This window comes from Neomonachus schauinslandi, chromosome X (genome assembly GCF_002201575.2).
Source record: "Neomonachus schauinslandi chromosome X, ASM220157v2, whole genome shotgun sequence".
In the NCBI taxonomy this organism is placed as follows: domain Eukaryota; kingdom Metazoa; phylum Chordata; class Mammalia; order Carnivora; family Phocidae; genus Neomonachus; species Neomonachus schauinslandi.
In genome coordinates, this window is record NC_058419.1 from 61,580,069 (window position 1) to 61,590,776 (window position 10,708).

The window sequence follows — 10,708 nt, forward strand, 5'->3', positions numbered from 1 at the left end:
TGGTGTGAGGTGTTATCTCCTTGTGGTTTTGATTTGTATTTCCCTGATGTTGAGTGATGTTGAGCATCTTTTTATGTGTCTATTAACCATCTGAATGTCTTCTCTTGAAAAGTGTCTATTCATGTCTTCTGTCCATTTCTTAACTGACTTATTTGTTTTTTAGAGGTTGAGTTTGGTAAGTTCTGTATAGATTTTGGATACTAACCCTTTATGAGATATGTCATTTGCAAATAACTTGTCCCATTCTATAGGCTTCTTATTGTTTTGTTGATTGTATCCTTCACTGTACAGAAACATTTTATCTTGAAGTCCCAATAGTTCATTTTTGCTTTTGTTTCCCTTGCCTCCAGCAACATGTCAAGTAAGAAGTTGCTATGACTGAAGACAAAGTGGTTTCTCCCAGTGTTCTCTTATAGGATTTTGATGGTTTCCTGTCTCACATTTAGGTCTTTCATCCATTTTGAGTTTATTTTTGTGTATGGTGTAAGAAAGTGTTCCAGTTTCATTCTTCTGCATGTGGCTGTCCAGTTTTCCCAACACCATTTGTTGAAGAGATTGTCTTTTTTTTCATTGGATAGTCTTTCCTGCTTTGTCAAAGAGTAGTTAACCATATAGTTGTGGGTCCATTTCTGGGTTTTCTATTTTGTTCCATTGATCTATGCATCTGTTTTTGTGCCACTACCAAACTATCTTGATCACTACATCTTTGTAACATACCATGAAATCTGGATTCCTGATGCCTCCAGATTTGTTTTTCTTTTTCAGGATTGCTTTGGCTATATGGGGTCTTTTGTGATTCCATACAAATTTTAGGGTTTCTTGTTCATCAAAATCCTGGTGGTATTTTTTTTTAAAGATTTTATTTATTTATTTGAGAGAGAGAGAATGAGAGCGAGCACATGAGAGGGGGGAAGGTCAGAGGGAAAAGCAGACTCCCTGCCGAGCAGGGAGCCCAATGCAGGACTCGATCCAGGGACTCCAGGATCATGACCTGAGCTGAAGGCAGTCGCTCAACCAACTGAGCCACCCAGGTGCCCTCCTGGTGGTATTTTGATAGGGATTGCCTTTAATGTGTAGATTACTTTGGGTAGTATAGACATTTTAACGATGATTTCCTATCAATTGATGAGCACGGGATGCTTTTCCATTTTTTTGTGTCCTCTTCAATTTCTTTCATAAGTTTTCTGTAGTTTTCAGAGTACAGATCTTTTACCTCTTTAGTTAGGGTTATTCCTATGTACCTTAATGGTTTGGGTCCAATTGCAAATGGGATAGATTCCTTCATTTCTTTTTCTGTTGCTTCATTATTGGTGTATAGAAATGCAACAGATTTCTGCACATTGGTTTTATATCCTACAACTTTGCTGAATTCATGTGTGAGTTCTAGCAAATTTTTGCTAGAGTCGTTCAGGTTTTCTACATAGAGTATCATGTTTTCTACAAATAGTGAAAGTTTGACTTCTTTTTTGCTGATTTGGGTGCCTTTTATTTCTCTTTGTTGTCTGATTGCTGAGGCTACGACTTCCATTACTATGTTAAATAGTAATGGTGAGAGTGGACATTCTTTTTCTGTTTCTGACCTTAGGGGGAAAGCTGTCAGTTTTTCCTCATTGAGGATATTAGCTGTGTGGCTTTCATTTATGGCCTTTATGATGTTGAGATATGTTCTACCTATCCCTACTTTCTTGAGGGTTTTTATCAAGAATGGACACTGTTTGCTCTGGGTAGCATAGACATTTTAACAATATTTATTCCTCCAATCCATGAGCATGGAATATTTTTCTATTTCTTTGTGTCTTCCTCAATTCTTTCATAAGTGTTCTGTAGTTTTTAGAGTACAGATCGTTTACCTCTTTGGTTAGATTTATCCCTAGTTATCTTATGGTTTTGGGTGCAGTTGTAAATGGGATCAATTCCTTAATTTCTTTCTTCAGTCACATTGTTAGTGTATAGCAATGCAATAGATTTCTATGCATTGATTTTATATCCTGCCATGCAGCTGACTTCCTGTATGAGTTCTAGCAAATTTGGGCTGCAGTCTTTTGAGTTTTCCACATACAGTGTCATGTCACCTGCCAAGAGTGAGAGTTTGACTTCTTTTACTATGGCTTTTTTTTGACATCCATTTGCATGATAGATGTTTCTGCATCCCCTCACTTTCAACCTGTAAGTGTCTTTAGGTCTATAATGAGTCTCTTATAGGCTACATATAGATCTTGTTTATTTATTCATTCTGATTCTCTATGTCTTTTGATTCAAGCATTTAGTCCTTTTACATTCAGAGTGATTACTGGTAGATATGAAATTATTGTCGTTGTGTTATCTGTAAAGGTGTTTCTGGTGATGTTCTCTGGTCCTTTTTATTCTCTGTTGCTTTTGGTCATTTTTCCCCACTCAGAGTCCCTTTTAATGTTTCCTGCATGGCTCCTTTATTTGTCATGAACTCCTTTAATGTTTTGTCTGGTGAGCTCTTTATCTCGCCTTCTATTATGAATGACAGCCTTGCTGGTTAAAGAATTCTTGTCTGCATATTTTTTTCCCAATCAGCAAGTTGAGTATTTCCTGCCATCATTGTCTTCTGGTCTGCTTCATTTCTGTAGACAGATCTGCTGTGAACCTGACCTGTCTTCACTTATATATGTTTTTAAGATTTTATTTATTTGTTTATGAGAGAGAGCGAGAGGGCACAGAAGCGGGGGGAGCAGCAGAGGCAGAGGGAGAAGCAGACTCTCCACTGAGCAGGGAGCCTGATCCCAGGACCCTGAATCATAACCTGAGCTGAAGGCAGACATTAACCGACTGAGCCACCCAGGCATCCCTACACTTGTAGTTTAAAGGCTTTTTTCCCTTGCTGCTTTTAGGATTCTTTATTTGTCTGTGTATTTTGTGAATTTGAGTATGATGCATCTTGGAGATGGTCAGCTTTTGTGAATTTAATGGGAGTCCTCTGTGCTTCTTGGATATTCATGTCTGTATCCTTCTAGAGTTTAAGGAATTTTTCAGGTATAATTTGTTTTAATAAACTTTCTCCTTTTTCTCTCTCTTCATCTTCTGGGACTTTTATGATATAAATGTTATTATGTTTTAATATGTTAGTGAGTTCTCTACATCTACCTTCCTAGTCCATTACCTTTCTTTCCCTCTTCTTTTCAGGTTCATTATCTTCCATAAGTTTATCTTTTCTATCACTGATTCAGTCCACTGTTTCATTATTATGGTCTCCATTTGGGATTGCATCTTGGTTAAAGCATTTTCAGTTTTGGCCTGACTAGTTTTTAGTTCTTTTATCTCTGCAATAAGGGACTCTCTAGTGCCTTGTATGTTTTTTTCAAGCCTAGCTAGTATCCTTGTAATTGATTTAAATTCTTGTTTAGTCGTCTTACTTATAGCTACATTGATTAAATCTCTGGACATAGTTTCTTCCTGTTCTTTCTTTTGGAGCGAATTCCACCATCTTGTCATTTTGGAGAGAAAAAAGCAAAATAAAACAATAAATTTGAAAAATTGAAGAAAGAAAAAATTAAATAAAATTAAATGCATAAAGGTATCTAGATCCTAGGTCTGTTTTGGTCTGCTTGTTATGAGAGACTTGATAGAAAAAAAAGAGGTAGAAAGAAAATAAAAGAAAAAGAAGAAAAAAATTGGAAATTTAAAAAATATATATAATAAAATAATTAAAAAATTGCTCTTTCAGTATCCGAAAAACAAACATAAAAAAAAAAAACAAGCAAAAATGAAGATAAAAGCAAACCAAATCAACAGGATCTAATTGGTATATACTGAGTACTCCACTGAACAATAGTAGAAAACACATTTTTTCCAAGCACCCATTGAACATTCACCAAGATAAACTGTATCAGGGCCATCAGATAAATCTCAAAAAATGTGAAAGGATTGAAGTGATACAGATATGTTCTCTGATCATAATGAAATCAAATTAGAAAGAGGAAAAGAGGAAAATTTCAAAATACATGAAAATTAAACAACTCACTTTTTTACATAATCCATTAAACAACTCTTTAGGGAGATGAAAAAATACATAGAACTAAGTGAAATAAAAATAAGCATATCAAAACATGAAGGATATATTGGGGCGCCTGGGTGGCTCAGTTGTCAAGTGTCTGCCTTTGGCTCAGGTCATGATCTCAGGGTCCTGGGATCGAGCCCTGCATCAGGCTCCCTGCTCAGCGGAGAGCCTGCTTCTCCCTCTCCTACGCCCTCTGCTTGTGTTCCCTCTCTCACTGTGTTTCTCTCTGTCAAATAAATAAATAAAATCTTTTAAAAAAATGAAGGTTATACTTAAAGTAGTGCTGAGAGAAATTCATAATAGTAAATTCTTATAATAAGCAAGATATATTCAGGGTACTAAATGAGAAGAACATGCAGCCAAGAATACTTTATCCGGCAAGGCTGTCATTTAGAAAGGATGGAGAGATGCAGAGCTTCCACGACTGGCAGGAAGTGAAAGAATATGTGACCACTAAGCTGGCCCTGCAAGAAATATTAAGGGGGGGTTCTATAAAATGAGAAAGACCACAAGAGTGATATACAGCAGAAATTTAAAGGGACAATCTATAAAAACAACGTCTTCACAGGCAACATGATGACAATTAATTCGTATCTTTCAATAATCACTCTCAATGTGAATGGCCTAAATGCTCCCATAAAACAGCACAGGGTTGCAGATTGGATAAAAAGACAGGACCCATCCATATGCTGCCTACAAGAGACTCATTTTGAACCTAAAGATACATCCAGACTGAAAGTGAAAGGATGGAGATCCATCTTCCATGCCAGCGGACCTCAAAAGAAAGCTGGGGTAGCAATTCTTATATCAGACAAAATAGATTTTAAACTAAAGTCTGTAATTAGAGACACAGAAGGACACTATATCATTCTTAAAGGGTCTATCCAACAAGAAGATCGAACAAATGTAAATATCTATGCTCCCAACATGGGAGCAGCCATCTACATAAGCCAACTGTTAACCAAAATAAAGAGTCATATTGATAACAATACGTTAATTGTAGGAGACCTTATATTCCACTCTCAACTATGGACAGATCATCTAAGAAAATCAACAAGGAAACAAGAGCTTTGAATGATACACTGGAACAGATGGACCTCATAGATATTTACAGAACATTCCACCCAAAAACAACAGAACACTCATTCTTCTCGAGTGCACATGGAACTTTCTCCAGAATAGACCACATACTGGGTCACAAATCAGGTCTCAACCAATACCAAAAGATTGAGATTATTCTCTGCATATTCTCAGACCACAATGCTTTAAACCTGGAACTCAATCACAAGAAAAAATTTGGCAGAAATTCAAACACTTGGAAGCTAAAGATCACTCTGCTCAAGAATGTTTGGGTCAACCAGGAAATCAAAGAAGAACTTAAACAATTCATGGAAATCAATGAGAACAAAAACACATCGGTCCAAAACCTATGGGATACTGCAAAGACAATCCTAAGGGGGAAATACATAGTCATCCAAGCCTCACTCAAAAAAAATAGAAAAATCCCAAATTCACCAACTAACTCTACACCTTACAGAACTAGAGAAAAACCAACAAACGATGCCTAAGCCATGCATTAGAAGAGAAATAATTAAGATTAGAGCAGAGATCAATGAATTAGAAACCATAAACACAGTAGATCAGATCAATGAAACTAGAAGTTGGTTCTTTGAAAGAATTAATAAGATCGATAAACCACTGGCCAGACTTATCCAAAAGAAAAGAGAAAGGACCCAAATTAGTAAAATTATGAATGAGAGAGGAGAGCTCACGACTAACACCAAGGAAATAGAAACAATTATTAGAAATTATTATCAACAACTATATGCCAATAAACTGAGCAATCTGGGTGAAATGGAGGCCTTCCTGGAAACCTATAAGCTGCCAAGACTGAAACAGGAAGAAATTGACAACCTGAATAGCCCAATAACCAGTAACGAGATTGAAGCAGTGATCAAAAACCTCCCAAAAAACAAAAGTCCAGGGCCTGATGGATTCCCTGGGGAATTCTACCAAACATTCAAAGAGGAAATAATACCTATTCTCCTGAAGCTGTTTCAAAAAGGAGAAACAGAAGGAAAACTTCCAAACTCATTCTATGAGGCCAGCATTACCTTAATCCCCAAACCAGGCAAAGACCCCATCAAAAAGGAGAATTTCAGACCGATATCCTTGATGAATATGGATTCCAAAATCCTCAACAAAATCCTACCTAATAGAATCCAACAATACATTAAAAGGATCATCCACCACGACCAAGTGGGATTTATCCCCGGGATGCAAGGGTGGTTCAACATTCGCAAATCAATCAATGTGATAGAACACATTAATAAGAGGAGGGAGAAGAACCATATGGTCCTCTCAATTGATGCAGAAAAAGCATTTGACAAAATACAACATCCTTTCCTGATTAAAACTCTTCAGAGTATAGAGATAGAGGGAACATTCCTCAAGTTCATAAAATCCATCTATGAAAATCCCACAGCAAATATCATCCTCAATGGGGAAAAGCTGAGAGCCTTTCCCTTAAGATCAGGAACACGTCAACGATGCCCACTCTTGCCACTATTGTTCAACATAGTACTAGAAATCCTAGCCACAGCAATCAGACAACAAAAAGAAATAAAAGCTATTCAAACTGGCAAAGAAGAAGTCAAACTCTCTCTTTTCGCAGACGACATGATACTTTATGTGGAAAACCCAAAACTCCACCCCCAAATTACTAGAACTCATACAGCAATTCAGTAATGTGGCAGGATACAAAATCAATGTACAGAAATCAGTTGCTTTCTTATACACTAACAATGCAACTGTAGAAAGAGAAATTAGAGAATCTATTCCATTTACAATAGCACCAAAAAATAGTAAGATTCCTCGGAATAAACCTATCCAAAGAGGTAAAGGATCTATACTCTAGGAACTACAAAACACTCATGAAAGAAATTGAAGAAGACGCAAAAAGATGGAAAAATATTCCATGCTAATGGATCGGAAGAATAAACATTGTTAAAATGTCTATGCTACCCAGAGCAATTTATACCTTCAATGCCATCCTAATCAAAATTCCAATGACATTTATCAAAGTGCTGGAACAAACAACCCTAAAATTTGTATGGAATCAGAAAAGACCCCAAATCGACAAGGAAATGTTAAAAAAGAAAAACAAAGCTGGGGGCATCACGTTGCCCGATTTCAAGCTATATTACAAAGCTGTGATCACCAGGACAGCATGGTACTGGCACAAAAACAGACATATAGACCAATGGAACAGAACAGAGAACCCAGGTATGGACCCTCAACTCTATGGTCAAATAATCTTTGACAAAGCAGGAAAAAACATGCAATGGAAAAAAGACAGTCTCTTCAATAAATGGTGCTGGGAAAATTGCACAGCCACATGCAGAAGAATGAAACTCGACCATTCTCTAACACCATACACAAAGATAAACTCAAAGTGGATGAAAGACCTCAATGTGAGACAAGAATCCATCAAAATCCTAGAGGAGAACATAGGCGGTAACCTCTTTGACATTGGCCACAACCACTTCTTTCAAGATACATCTCCAAAAGCTAGTGAAACAAAAGCAAAAATGAACTTTTGGGACTTCATCAAGAGAAAAAGCTTCTGCACAGCAAAGGGAACAGTCAGCACAACAAAGAGGCAACCCACAGAATGGGAGAAGATATTTACAAAGGACACTACAGATAAAGGGCTGGTATCCAAGATCTATAAAGAACTTCTCAAACTCATACCCAAAAAACAAATAATAAGTCAAAAAGTGGGCAGAAGATATGAAAAGACACTTCTCTGAAGAAGACATACAAATGGCTAACAGACACATGAAAAAAATGTTCAATATCACTAACCATCAGGGAAATTCAAATCAAAACCACAATGAGATACCACCTGACAACATTTAGAATGGCTAAAATTAACAAGGCAGGAAACAACAAGTGTTGGTGAAGATGTGGAGAAAGGGGAACCCTCCTACACTGTTGGTGGGAGTGCAAGTTGGTACAGCCACTTTGGAAAACAGTATGGAGGTTCCTCAAAAAGTTAAAAATAGAGCTACCTTATGATTCAGCAATTGCACTACTAGGTATTTACCCCAAAGATTCAGATGTAGTGAAAAGAAAGGGCACTTGTTTATAACAGCAATATCCACAATAGCCAAACTGTGGAAGGAGCCGAAATGCCCTTCAACAGATGAATGGATAAAGAATATGTGGTTCATATATACAATGGAATATTACTCAGGCATCAGAGAGGATGAATACCCACCATGTGCATCGACATAGATGGAACTGGAGGAGATTATGGTGAAATAAGTCAAGCTGAGAAAGATAATTATCATATGGTTTCACTCATATGTGGAACATAAGGAATAGTGCAGAGGACCACAGGGGAAGAGAGGGAAAACTGAATGAGAGAATATCATAGAGGGAGACATCCATGAGAGACTCTGGACTCTGGGAAACAAACTGAGGGTTACAGAAGGGAGGGGGGTGGGGGGATGGGGTAACCTGGGTGATGGGTATTAAGGAGGGCATGAACACTGGGTATTATATGCAACTAATGAATCATTAAACACTACATCAAAAACTAATGATGTACTGTATGGTGGCTAATTGAACATATTAAAAAAAGAAAATAAGAAAGAAAGAAGCAAACCCCAACGGATGCTAGATCCTGTTTCTGCTAGAGCTGAAGCTTTGCAGGACCCTATGATCAGTAGATGGTGTGGGTGGGGATTTGTGCTGGTCTTCTGGGACAGTAGCCTTCTGCTCTGATTCTCAGGTGAAATTGCCCTAGTATAGGTGAGCAGGTAGGTCTCAGGGGGGGCAAAGTTTGGTAGACAGGCTCTGTTCTCCACTTGGTGGCGCTGTTTAGTTTACCGATGTGGTTTAAGCTGGTGGGCATAAGGAGAAAATGGCTAAAATGGCTTTTCCCCATTCTCTCTTCTCCCAGTAGAAAATGCGCACCACCCGTCTTCAGGAAGCCCTCAGAAACGCGCAAACAGGAACCCTACCTGTGTCGCTGGTTTCCATCAGATCCCCACCTTTACCCTGTGTCCAAGCTGTCCACCTGCCAAAGGGTGCAGTACTCCTGTGTTTTATCTCAGGCATGACTGGGTTTCAAAACCCCACACTTCAGAGACCCCCGTGGCACTGAACCACACTGATAGAGGTTCTCCCTGCATTGTGTTCAGTGCTGTCTTGTCACAGAAGACAGATGTGTGACTGTGTAGCGGTTTGGAGTTTATGGTAAATTGCAACACATAGCCAGCACCAGGGTTTGCAGCCCTCCACTGGTGTCTTTGTTCCTATACTGGTTAGTGGGACAGCTTGATGGTGCCAGCAGGATCCTCTGCCCATGGAAAGGCCATATCACCTCTACCAAATGCACTCCAAGCAGGGGAACTGCTTGTCTCTCAATGTGACCCTTTGGATCCTTAGGCTGCTCACTGCCGGGGCTCAGCTCTGCTTTCCCACTGGAGCACTGCTCAGCTCCCTAGGCATGAACCTTGCAATTTAGCAGACCTCTGAAACTTTGAACCTTCGGAATCTGTGCTCCACTGTTTATAGAAAACTGGTGGTATTGTAACCCTCTCCTTTTTCCTGGTCAATGATTTTGGGAAATAGTTTTCTTGTGCAGTCCCTGTGTGTGTTTTCACTCTTCCCCCACCCCCGCCCCCGCACTTTATCTCTCTCTCTTCCTTCTCTTTTGGAACTCCCTCTTTGGACAAGTGCCTCCTTCCTCTGGGCAGTGCCCACAGCTCTTTTCTCCCACAAACTCTCTGCAGTTCCTTCCTTCCATGGGCCGTTTTTCTGGTTTGTAGACATGCAGCTTTGTTTTCTTAAAGTTATGGTTGATTTCTTGGGTGTTCAGAATGATTTGTTATTTATCTAGCTGTGTTCAAGGGAAGAGGCAAGCTTAGGGTTGCCCAACTCCTCTGCCATCTTACCTATCTCCCAAGATTTCATTCTTTTTTATGAATGAGTAATATTCCATATATATACCACATCTTCCTTAACCATTAATCAGTCTATGGACATTTGAGCTCTTTCCATAATTTGACTATTACTGATAATGCTGCTATAAACATTGCAGTTCATGTATCCCTTTAAATCAATATTTTTTTATCCTTTGGGTAAATATCTAGTAGTGCAATTGCTGGGTCATAGGATAATTCTATTTTTAACTTTTTGAGGAAACTCCATATTGTTTTCCAGAGTGGCTTCAACAGTTTGCATTCCCAAGAAAATTGCATCCTTGACAACACCTGTTGTTTTTTGTGTTGTTAATTTAAGCCATTCTAACTGGAATGAGGTGTTTTCTCATTGTAGTTTTGATTTGTATCCCCTGATGACGAGTGATGTTGAACATCTTTTCATGTGTCGGTTAGCCATTTGTATGTCTTCTTTGGAAAAATGTCTATTCATGTCTTCTGCTCAATTTTTAAGTGGATTATTCATTTTTGGGTGTTGAGTTTTATAAATTCTTTATATATTTTGGACACTAACCCTTTATCAAGTATGTCATTTGCAAATATCTTCTCCCATTCCATAGATGGCTTTGTTGATTGTTTCCTTCACTATGCAGAAGCTTTTTATCTTAATGAAGTCCCTGTAGGTTATTTTTGCTTTTGGTTCCCTTGCCTCAAGAGACATATCTAGTAA